This window comes from Nelumbo nucifera, chromosome 1 (assembly GCF_055504915.1).
Source record: "Nelumbo nucifera cultivar China Antique chromosome 1, China Antique-T2T, whole genome shotgun sequence".
NCBI lineage: Eukaryota > Viridiplantae > Streptophyta > Magnoliopsida > Proteales > Nelumbonaceae > Nelumbo > Nelumbo nucifera.
The window spans coordinates 135,449,025-135,461,475 of record NC_142649.1 but is presented as its reverse complement, the minus strand read 5'-3'; the positions used below and the strand labels follow the sequence as shown (position 1 = coordinate 135,461,475).

At 41.0% G+C, this 12,451-nt stretch overlaps 1 protein-coding gene across 2 annotated transcripts in view; it reads right to left on the bottom strand.

Annotated features, from left to right (window-relative positions):
• The window catches only part of CLUB (TRAPP II complex TRAPPC10/CLUB), a 106,093-nt gene that overhangs the window by 18,003 nt on the left and 75,639 nt on the right, over window positions 1–12,451 (bottom strand). The window lies entirely within an intron of this gene.

The following is a 12,451-nucleotide window of genomic DNA, read 5'->3' as shown; positions in this document are numbered from 1 at the left end:
TCAGGACTCTAGCTAGGAGTCATAGTCAGACTAGGACTCTGGCAAAGGAATCCCAGACACTAGGGCTCCTATACAAGTTCCTTGGTAACACCATGATGAGTGTGGGAGAATTCTAGTTGAACTGGGACTCCTAGGGAGGACTGTAGTTGCACTAGGACTCTAGTATTCGGCCCAAAAAGCCTCCAGGATGAATATGGGAAGAATCCTTGTGGTTGGTTGAGATAATGACTCATTGTGTGGTTTCTCAACCAAATTCAAACACTATTGTGCGTTGGAACTTAAGGACTTAACTGCAAATGTGTAATTAGAACTCTTTGCAGTTTTAGGGAGTCTTTCTAATCCTGACCACAGATTAGAGAGTGTATTTTTTTTTATGGTAACATAAAAGAAAGATTTATTAAAAAAACCACAGATTATATCAAGGTGTAGAGATTACACCATCAGACATTACAAAAAGCTAAATCAGGTTACATTCTTGGATCTCAAGAGTACTCCAAAAGGAGGACCCAAAATCTGATAGAGTTTTGAGCAAAATCTGAAGGGATGAGCACCCAGCCAGAAATAGCCCTTCCAATCCACCACCCTCTCTAACTCTCGTTGACTATCCTCGAATACTCTTCTGTTTCTTTCTCTCCAAATTGACAAACACACAGCAAAAGGAATGCAGCTCCACACAATTCTGGCTTTTTTGCTGCCCTTGTAGGAAGGCCGTTTGGAAAAGATTTCTGCCGGAGACTCGGGGAGGAACAGCTGCATGCCAAACAGATCTGAATAATAACTCCAGCACGTCTTAGCCATTGAGAACAAGAAGAACAAATAAAGTACTGTTTCCTCACTTTCTTTGCACATATGGCAAATGTTTGCCATGTGAAAGCCTCCTGACTTCAGATGATCAGTGGTAAGAACGCTATCCATAGCCACCAACCACACAAATGCCTCCACCTTAGGTGGAACAGGATTACCCCACACACCCTTACAACGCTCTTCCCCCAGCTGGTTTTTAATCAGAGCTAGATAGAATGACTTCACTATGAACTTCTCATTCTTACACTCCTTCCACCACAGTCCACAGTTCGTCCCTTGAAGAACTAAAAACCTTTGAATCCTCCAAGACTTCCAGAAGCTTTAAACATTCTTCCACCTCCCTATCCCATAGAGGTCTCCTAAACTTCGGGCACCAAACCTCACACAACCCTTGAAGAACTAGAAACCTTCTCATAGCAATGACTGATTGAAACATCATGGTCAACCAGCCTGTATAGTTTGGGACAAACCTCACACAACCTTCCCACTCCACACCAGTTGTCCACCCAAAATTTAATTCTGGATCCATCCCCGACAAAGAAACAGGTGAGATCTCTGAAATCTTGGTTAAACTTCATGATACCTGTCCAGACACTCACCCCAAAAGATGCTGAAACCTCTCTAGACTCCCACCCGAAGCCAACCACCCATACTTACCAGCCACCACCCTCCCTCCATAGAGAATTCTTCTCCTTTTCTAATCCAAATCTCCACAACCACTTACCTAGCAAAGTCCTATTAAACACTTTCAGCCTTCTAATTCCCAAACCCCAACTCTTCTTTGGTCTGCAAACCAAGTCCCAGCTCACCAAGTGAAATTTCTCAGGACCACCCACTCCTTCCCAAAGAAACTCCCTTTGCAGCCTTTCAATTTTCTTAGTCACCTCAGCTGGAATTCTCAAGAGAGAAATATAATATGTTGGCAAGCTAGACAGAACGCTTCTAACCAAGGTAATTCTGCCCCCCAAGGATAAGAACTTAGCCTTCCACCTATCCAGCTTCCTCCCCACTCTCTCAATGATTGGCCTCCAAATAGATAAAGCGGAGGGTTTGGCACCAACCGGCATCCCCAAATACTGAAATGGCAGCTCCCCAACTTGATATTCGAACACTGCAGCACAGTTCAACAGCACTTCTCTCTCCACTTCCCCTACCCCAATGATAGTGCTCTTTGCTAGATTCACCTTTAAACCTGTCAACATCTCAAAGTTAGCCAGAATTGCTCTCAGGCTAAGGACTTTGTCAATAGAAGCATCTAGGAAAATCAGTGTGTCATCAGCATTTTGCAGGTGCAATATACTGTTAGGTCCCAGAAACTTTACACACAATCTCAGACTCGCAGCAGAATCCACACAACTCGAATATCAACAAGGAAACTGGTATTCATTCAGAAGAAAGGAAGAACAGTAATAGTTGGTCGGTTCTTCGAGAGACCGCCGGCTCTCCCAAACACTCACAGTATTCTTCACTTAACCAAAGCCTGTCCTCCCCCATCCCCCAAAGACCCTTCTTATATTCTTCTGACAGCATAACTGACTCCCCCCCCCCCCATAAATGCCCAGTTGGCCTAGTTATAAATGTCCAACACTCTTCTTATTCATAACTGACATAGCTATAAATGCCCCAAGACTCTTCTTATTCCCTTCTGACTTCCTCTATAAATGCCCAGCTGGCAAGCCCCATGTGTTCAATTATTTCCCCCCTTAACCGATTGCTGCCCTTTCCCTTTTCCTAGCATACGTAAGGTTAATTGGGGGCCTATCATACACATGGACCATCAGACCCAGCTTTGAATCCCTCAATAAATCCATACTGAACCCCTTTAGCAAGCAGCAAGTTAAGAACCTCCATTACCAATACAAACAGAAGAGGGGACAGGGGATCTCCCAGCCACAGACCCCTGGATGCTTGAAAAAACTCTGAAGAAACTCCCTTCAATAAAACTGAGAAAGAAACCGAAGACACACAAGCATAAATCCAGCTCCTCCATTTTTCCCCGAAACCCATCAGTCTTTGAATTTCCTCCAAGAAACCCCACTCCACATGATCATATGCCTTCTCAATGTCGATTTTACACACCAGCCCCAGCCTACCAGACCTGATCCTAGAGTCAATACATTTGCTTGCTACAAGAACTCTATCCAGAATTTGTCTTCCCTCCACAAAAGCCATTTGAGACTCCCACTGCTTCATGTAGCACTCCCTTCAACCTCCTAGATAAGACTTTTGCCATTAATTTATGTGGACTGCCGATTAAATTTATGGATTTGAAGTCTGTAATGTCCAAGGCCCCACCCCTTTTAGGAACCAAAGAAATAAACGAGACATTTGTCATCTTATCAAGGTGTTAGATAGTGTATGCCCTTAGCTCTAATCAGAATGATGTACATTATGACATTTATTGTAAATGAATACAGTACATATTTGATTCAAGTTATTATGGTGTGTTTCTGTGTAATACCCTTAAACTGGACACTTATGAAACTCGTATTAGTTTAGAATCTTCACAACCGTTGGATAAATCTGGGGAGATTTATCCTGCCAAGGCTGACACTGATGTGCCGCCAAGTTGGTTGGGGTGGCTTGTCTCAGCTGCCAGGATGAGACCTGAGGTACATGAAGTGTGGGTTTTCTTGAAACCCTGAACCGGACCAGAACTCCAGTATTGCCCTAGACCTTAGAGATAGATGGGCAAAACTGGAATGTTACACCTGACCCCTAGACTCGATTATGATACTACACTAGGTGTTAGATTGGGTTGTCTTTGACATGCCAATCAGTGAGATCCTTAGAGGGGGTCAAAACCTGGGTATGTTGGGACAGTCTGAAAATTCATCTGAGTGAGTGATCATAGTGACAGGATCAGCCCCTTTGTCGGACAAAGTGAATGGTCGGGGATGCACTCTCTTTGATGAAAACCAAAACTGCCGGCAGTCAATTTCAACCGTTGAAATTTGTTTTGCAAAATATATTTATATAGAGATATACATATTATGGTTTCAAAATGTTTGCAAAAGGTTTTAATTCCCGAGATCAAAGTGAGCAGAGAGTGCAGCACTGTACCTTGCAGCCGAGGGAGAGGTCCTCTCTTGTCGGGCAGTGTTTGATCATTATGGGCTGAGAGGTTAAGTGTAAGACCATTGAGGGTAATACCTGATGGGCTAATCTTGCATCTGCCCACAGTCCTTGGGTTTTTATAAGGTGGCTTGACCCAGGGACCATTTAGTGTAAATGTTGGGCCCATTAAGAGCCCATGGTGATGGACTCAGTGGTTCATTGTCTCCTACAATGAATTCGGCCAGGCCTTCTAACAGAGGATGGGTTGAACCCATGTGGCTGATGTGTAGATCAATGTTTGGGTCCCACGCCATACAAGGATATCCAACTAGGCAGCAGTTTGGAGGGTAAGTGAGCAGATGGACTTAATGGGCCTAAAGCCCAATTCGAACTGGCTTAATGAGATTAATTAAAAGAGGGCGGTTCTGGGATTTAGATCAGCAGAGGATAAGGAATTGTTCCTATCCACTCAGAGAGTCCAGATCCAAATAAAGATTTGGATCAGGAAACTCCTAATTAGATTAGAAGGGCTGATCTTTATCTGTAGATAAGGGGTTATCCTTATCTCTTAAAGAGAGTCCAGATCCAAATACAAGATTTGGATTAGGAAACTCCTAATGGGATTACGAGATGCTCTCTTAAAGGCTATAAATAGAGGAGCAAGGAGAACCTCCAAAACACAATTCTCAGTTCAGAGATTACAAAGAGAGAAGAACCTGCAGTTTGACTGCTCCTGTCTTCTTCTCTTTCCTGCTCTTGCCGCCATACCAGTTCGATCTCCACCTATGGGAGCGATCAAGAATTGTTCTTGATATTACCTTTTGGCAGAAAAGGTAATCAGAAGTCGTGCTCACTAGCCCTCCATCAGATTCTTGCTGAAGAATCAGGTTCTTGCTGAAGAGCCATCCTACTGATTCTGCTTCATCCTGCACCGTGTCAACTTTGGTGGAAGCAGTCTTTGGATCTTTCCTTGGGCGTGAACACCTTCATTGGAGGTTATTGTTACTTCGTATCAGGTATAACCCTCCACTCCCTTTTTGGTTTCAGATCTAGTCTGGTTTAGGTTCAAGATTGATCCTTGAAAATGCAGTTTTCTAAAATAGGGAATGTGATTCCCACGTGGGAGAGAGAAATTTTTTGAAATTTCGCCCAACCTTCCTGCAGGGTTCAGCCATCCATATGATGGATCTCTCATCCCTTCACAAGGTACTTAGAGTCAAACAGCTCTTTAAACATTGACATGAACTCGTTTTCTAGCAGAGACCAACAATGTTTAATTAAAGGCAAAATTAAACCCATTCGGGGCCGAGGCTTTGTCTCCTGAATTTCTTTTCAGAGCCCCCTTCACTTCTGCCACCTCAAAGCTACTCTCGAGCCAATGAGAAGCAAACTCACTCAATTTTCTTGGCTCCAGCCCCCCTAACACCACCCAACTTCACTGTCTAGCAGAGTACAATCCTTTGTAGAATTCCACCACTTTTTCTTGAATACCAGGCCACCCATCCACCACTTTGTCCCCCACTTTAATTCTGGAAATAGTGTTACATCTGCGCTTGGCACTAGCAAAAGCATGAAAAAATGCAGTATTCTTGTCACCAGCCCTCAACCAAACTGCTCTAGACTTCTGCCTCCATCTCACCTCCTCCCTCTTTATTAATCTTTCCAAGTCACCCTTCACCTTCTCTCTCTCCACCCTCATGTCCCTAGAGGTATTCCCCTCTTCCTCCAGCCTATCCAGCCTCCCCATTTTCTCAAGCACTTCCTTCTTTCTACTATGCAAGTCTCAAAAAACCTCCTTGTTCCACCCTTTTAATTCCTCTCTTAAAAATTGTAGCTTCTTCATTAACTTGAAACCTGCAGACCCTTCCACCTACCACCCACCCCATTTCTCCTCCACTCAATCCCTAAAGCAGAGAGATAGAATATCTCCTAGGAAACCCTAATAGGATCTCACATCCCCCTTCTCTGTTTCTCTTAATATATAAGATATTAGAGAGGTCAAGAGGATTCAACCAGCCCTAAAGAAGAGATCAATTTTTTTATGGTAAAAAAGAAAATCCATTAAAAAGAAAAAAGCAAATACAACTTATACAGGTTTTAAGGCAACACCTCCAATCAAAGCTAAGGAGAAATAAGGCACCCAAAGCCCAAAACAAAGTTGACCCGCATACAACTTACAACCCCATTCACCCCAAAAAACCAAAAAGAATTGAAAAAGCATATCTTGAATCAACCTCTTGGAAAAACTAGGCTAAGTCCAAGCATCAACACACACACACACACACAAATACAACAAGCTCTCAACCCTCTCCCTCACACCTGCATCATTACCAACAACCTCCCTTCACTCTTCATTAACAAATTCTATTTCCTTCTCTTCACCTTCCTCCCATATCTCACCCCCTTCCCCAACTGCTTTCCTTTTGTTGTTTTCCTCCCTCTTGTTTTGTTCAAAGTCTTCAATTGTCTTCCTCACCATCGATTCTCCCCTTTAAAAGAAAACGCTAAGAGACTTCCCAACTTTCTGTCCACTAGTTGATCAATGCCCACTCCCCCCCCCCTTCTCAGTGATATTTTCCTTGGGGGGCTCTTCAGCTCTATTCTCCACTATCTCCCTCTCCCCCTCTCTACTTTCCTCCTTGACCTCAACATGAACTTCGGCTTCCAAAAAAAAATTAAATTCCTTTTCTCTCATCCTTCCCCCCTCTATCAGCAATCGTCTCCACATCCTTCTTCCCGTCTTCACTCTCTTCCTCTTCATTCCTTTTAGTGAGCTTTATCCTATTTCTTTCCTCCCTATCCCCTAACGATATTTCGCCTCTATCCTTCAAACAGTTCTGAACTCTAGCTTTGACTTTAGATCCCTTCCTCTTGTAGATTCTCTTAAATTTGTAGCAAGGGCCATCTTCGACCAGTCCTTCCTTGAGATGATGAAAAACTTTATGTAAACAAGCTTCCCATTGCTAGATCCTCTTGATTTTCTCAACTCCCCTGCAGTGAGGTTCTCAGTGTTGGGCATCTTCAAAACGCCTTCACTTCTTCTCCTACCTAAATCCATCCCCAGTTTTCCTATGAAGACTGAATTCCTCAAAACTTCTTCTTTGCATGCCTTCTTAGAGTTTGCGTTACTTGCAACTCCCCCTAATTCCTAGTCCAGCTCCCTACTGATAGATTCATAGGAGAGGACCTTACTCTTTGAGGCAGTGAAATACACATCCTTCCTTATCAACATTTTATTCCATCTCAACTCTTTTTATCCTTTCCTCCCACACCCCATTATCACTTATCAAATGATGTTGAACCATCACCTCTTCAACTGACAGTCTCTGATCAGCTAGAACAATTCCACTACCATCCTTTACCCCATCTAATACTATGAAAACATCTTTCTCAGAGTGCAAAGCTATGTCCTTTGCAATGGCCCTTCCTTGTTAATCACCTTCTTTAATAGCCAATGATAATGCTTGGGGAACCAACTTCTCTAAGATTGTTCATCCATTGGACATATAAAGGAGAGATCAATTTGCCCTATTTTGGTGCCCAATTAATCCAAAACTGAATTCTAAAAAGGTGCAAAGAAAGGGAACGGTGTGATTTCCACTAGAGGAATTGATTTGGCCAGTTGGATTGGCATCACCGACAGAATTTTCCATCAAAGAATTCAGATTTGGGAGTTGATATTTGAGCAATTTACATGTATGAGATAAACAAAAATCAAAAGTAGTCAGATATTCCATGGTGATTTGGGGTTTACAATGAAAATTAGCTTTATCTCTTGCAATTTCACTTTCAAAGGTTTCAATCATAGTTTTCAAGGCGCCAAGGCGAGGCTAGGCGACTAGGGGGCGCCTAGTCGCCTAGGTGATGGATTTTTTATGTTAAAAACATAGATCCTAGGGTAGTTCCCTAGGTACCATAACCATATTTCTTTAATAAATATTCATGATTTTCATAAGAAAAGTATAAATTTCATATTGAAGTATAGAAAATCAACATATTCATGAGAAGAAAAGGAAGAAGGAAAATAAAATTCAAAAAATATAGGGGCTGAACCATTATTTTTGGTATAGGAAAAGAAGAAAATAAAAAGTATTGGTAGTAGTAGTAGTAGAAGAAGAAGTATATGGAAGAGGAAAATGTGCTGATTAGATAAATTTTTTAGTTCTTCCTTACTTATTGGTTCAGGTTTTTAAGTCTTTGAGGGTTCAATACAGCATTTAGCAATGTTTGTGTTGATTAAACCCTAATAAATAAGAAAATAATAAAAAGAAATTAGTACATAAACACAAAATGATTATTTTAGTTTAATAATGTCTATTTATAATTATAATCTCAAAAAAGAATGAATAAAAAAGTTTTTTATAGTAGGAAGTAGAAAACTGTTAGGCGATTAGGTGAGGCGAGCCTCAAAGGGCGCCTTGTCACCTAGGCGTCGCCATGACAACTATGATTTCAAGCTGGAAGGACTTTGAGATAAGGCTTTGAAAAAAGAACTACAAGAGAAATGCCAGAAGAGGCCTTTCTTCAACAAGTCCCTCCTTGGAAAATGGCATTGGCAGCTTAACACTGAGCCTAGTAACCTATGGAGACAGGTTTTCAAAGTGAAATATTGTTCTAGGGACTTTGGGTGGAATCCAAGCGAAGTTTCCATCTCTTATGGTTGCTTTCTATGGAAAGGGATTTCAAAAAGCTTCATCTCTTTTGGCATTTGGGATTGGTTCCTCTCTCTATTTGGGTGCAAGTGGAATCTCCTTGCCACCATGAGTAATATCTTCTATTCATCAACCTTTACATGGCCAAAGAAATAGAGAAGAATTATGTGGAGTTTTACCAGAGCGAAAATTCCTCCGATTGTTTGGGAGGATCCAAAACCCTCAGGAATTGGAGGTGTGCTTAGGAATGAAGGTCATATCATTGCTTTGTTTTCAGGTTCCATTGAAGTAGGAGACTCACTAAGAGCAAAATAGATGGCAGTATTATGGGAAGTATAGTGGGAAAAAGAGTCGCAATTGGAAAAAATAATTATTGAAGGGGATTCCAAAGTGATTTTTAGTTGGCTACATAAAAATGAAACAACTCCATGGGGTTACTATAATGAAATCAGAAAGTTCAAATGGCTGACAAGGAATATACAAGTACAAATTCAATGGGTGAAAAGAGGATTAAATGCAATGACTGATGGACTAGATAAACAGGGAAAGGACTCCCTAACCTATGATTGTATTGTTAGACAGTGTATTCCCTTAGCTCCAATCAGATTGATGTACTGATACATTTATTGTAAACGAATAAAAGTACATAATTGTTTCATGTTATCATTGATGTGTTTCTGTTTAATTACCCCTTAAACTGGACACTTATGAGACTCGTGTTAGTTTAGAATGTTCTCAGTCGTTGGATAGACTTGGGGAGTTTATCCTACCAAGGCTGACACTAATGTGCTACCAAAGAAGTTGGGGCAGCCTGTCTCGGCTGCTAGGATTAGACCCAAAGCACATGTAGTGTGTGTTTGCTTAAAGCACTGAACCCAAACCATTTTCTAGTTATGCCCTGGACCTTGGATACTGATGGGCAAAACTGGAAAATTACACATGGCCAATCAATGAGATCCTTTGGGGGTCAAAACCTGGGTATGTTGGGGCAGTCTGAGAATTCACTTGAGTGGGTGATCATAGTGATAGGATCAGCCCCTCTATCGGACAAAGTGAATGATTGGGACTGCACTCTCTCTGATGGAAACCATAACTGCCAGCAGTCGATTTCAACCGTGTTTGAGATTTGTTTTGCAAAATATATTTATATGATATATATATATATATATATATATATATTATGTTCCAAAAAAAATGTTTGCAAAAGGTTTTAATTCCTATGACCCATCCGAGTAGAGAGTGCAACATTGCACCTTGCAGTCAGGGGAGAGGTCCTTCCCTGTCGGGTAGTGTTTGATCATTGTGGGCTGAGAGGTTAAGTGTAAGAGACCGTTAAGGGTTGTTTACCTAATGGGCTATATCTTACTTAAGTCCATTATCCTTGGGCCTTCATAGGATAGCTGGACTCAGGGATCATTTAACTGTAAATGTTGGGCCTACTTTGAGCCCATACTGATGAACTCAAGGGTTCACTGCATTTAGCAGTGAATTCGGCCAGGCCTTTTCTCAGAGGTTGGGCCGAACCCATGTAGGCTTATGTGAGGTCATTGTTGGGGTCCCATGCCATACAAATTGAACCTAAATGGGCCAGAAACTATCTTGGGACATGAGCCACTTGCTTAATGGGCCTAAAGCCCATGATTAATGAGATTAATCAAGATGTCACATGACTGCTTAAGCAATCATGTGACATGGGCGAATATGGGTCTAGATCTGGGTTTGGAGCACCCATTCTCATGAAAGGATAAGACCTATCTTAAGATAGAGTCCAAATCCAAATAGAGATTTGGATTACAAACCTCTTAATTTGATTAGGAGAGGTGTTCCCTAAGGATTAAGAGAGAAGAAAATCGAAGTGCTCCAGATAACTTTGTTCTTAGTTCTTTCTCTTTGCTCTTGCCTCTCTGAATTTTGCGAGAAAATTGTAGAGAAAAACCGTGCTCATCTTCCTTGTTCAATCCATACAGTTGGATTGCAGTTTTGCTGAAAACTGTGTTGCTGAACCGGCTTCATTCAAAGCTACGCCATCTTCAGTGGAAGCTGGTTTTGGGATTCAGTTTGGGCGTGAACTACTACTTTGGGAGCTACATCTGTGGAATCCATATCAGGTATACATCTCCCTTCTTTTGGTTTCAAATCTGATCTGGTTTCGGTGCAAGAACGATCCTAGAAAAATGCAATTTTTCTGAAACTAGGGAACGCGATTCCCGAAAGGCAGAAAGAAATTTTTGAAATTTCACCCAACCATCTAGCATGGTTCGGCCATCCATATGATTGATCTTACCTTCCTTCATGTATAATCTGTATATATTCTTCTCTTTGATAAAGAATATTGTTATTGATCAAGAAAAAAAGCTTGAACTCTTTTATAAGGTATTTGCTAGAAGATGGACAATGGTTCAAGAATTCATATGTCTGGTGTGACATCTGCACTCTCAGTACTTTATCTTGTTCCCCTTTTGCAATGGCAGAAGACAAGGGGAAACAGTTGCTCATTATTTTGAATTGATGGACAATGTGGTGGTAGTAACCCCAAAGTTCAAAAGGAACCTGTGCAAATGAGAAATTGATGAGGTGACTGCTCTCTTGCTAAAAATCCAAGAACAAATCTAAAATGTAGGGCACCATTTATTATGAATTTAGAGGTGGGAAAAATTGGGGGGGGGATTCAGTTACAAATGTCTCTACTGGAGAGGCTGCTATTGAAAAATTCTGTGGTTCTTTCTCTTCATACTACCAAAATAATTTCTGAAGGGATGATAACTTTTTTAACTTTAATAAAGATATATATGAGGAGGTCAAGACTGAAGCTGGTGTTAAAACCTAGATTTAGAACTTTTTCAATTTTGTGAAAATTTGAGAATTCCTATTCAGGTTATACACCAGAAAGTTGGAACCAACAGTTAATCTTTTCAGCCTACAACTTGAAGTAAATAATTTCACCAGATCGTTCAAAAGAGGGTACACAACTTTTAAAATGGTAGAATGTAAATGTAAAGAAAACTACAACATTAACTAGTATAAACATTGACTAAGTAAAATGCTAGAAAATTGGTTAAAAATTAGATTTTTCAGGGCTATGAGAACTTGAGAAACCTTCTCAGTGAATGACATAATAAGAACGTGGACAGAAGTGGCACAATCCTCTAAGGAAAAGGTTAGGGAGATGATGGAATGAAAAAAAAAAAAAAGAAAAAAAAAGGATTACAAGGTACATCTTCTCATGTACCTCCCTTTTTTTTAATGGGTAAATTTCTTAAACTACCCTTATGGTTTAACTAATTGACTAAGTACACCCCTACTGTTTGATTATTGTCTAATGCTACCCCTTCTGTTTTGGAAAATTACCATTACCGTTAAAATATTAACAGAATGGCTGAAACGTCCATTTTGCCCTCTCTTAAACACCTAAGTTTGCACCTATTTTCTGAGGCCCGGTTCATTAATTCTTCTCACCTCATTTCTCGTTTCTCCCCCCTCATCTCAGTCATTCAACATCTGTAGCCTCTCTGTTCATCATCTTCTCAGGCAAAGAACAAAGAAACACCCGATGGCGATGAAGCCACTTTTCTAACCTTTTTCTTGTATATCCTCATTCAGTTAAGTCATTCTCATATCCCTTTGCCCTTGATTCGTTAAAACATTAAGGGAGGAATCAGGTTTTGTCGCCCCTGATTACTGCTGCTGTGTTGACTGTGTCAAGAGGTGAGACAAAGGTGAAAAGTTGATATTGGGTCATTGTTTCTGTTCGATGGGGAGTGAGAAAGGGAGAAGAGAAACCGGAATTGTATTTTCCTGACGTGGTGCTGGTTTTTGTGTAGCTCCCAGATCATTTCTTCATTGGAAAATCCTTTTATTACTCCATCATGCACTAGCCAATCCACGATGACCCCCCGGCGATCAGATCCCTGTCGAAGAGCCCATGAATTCCACCAATG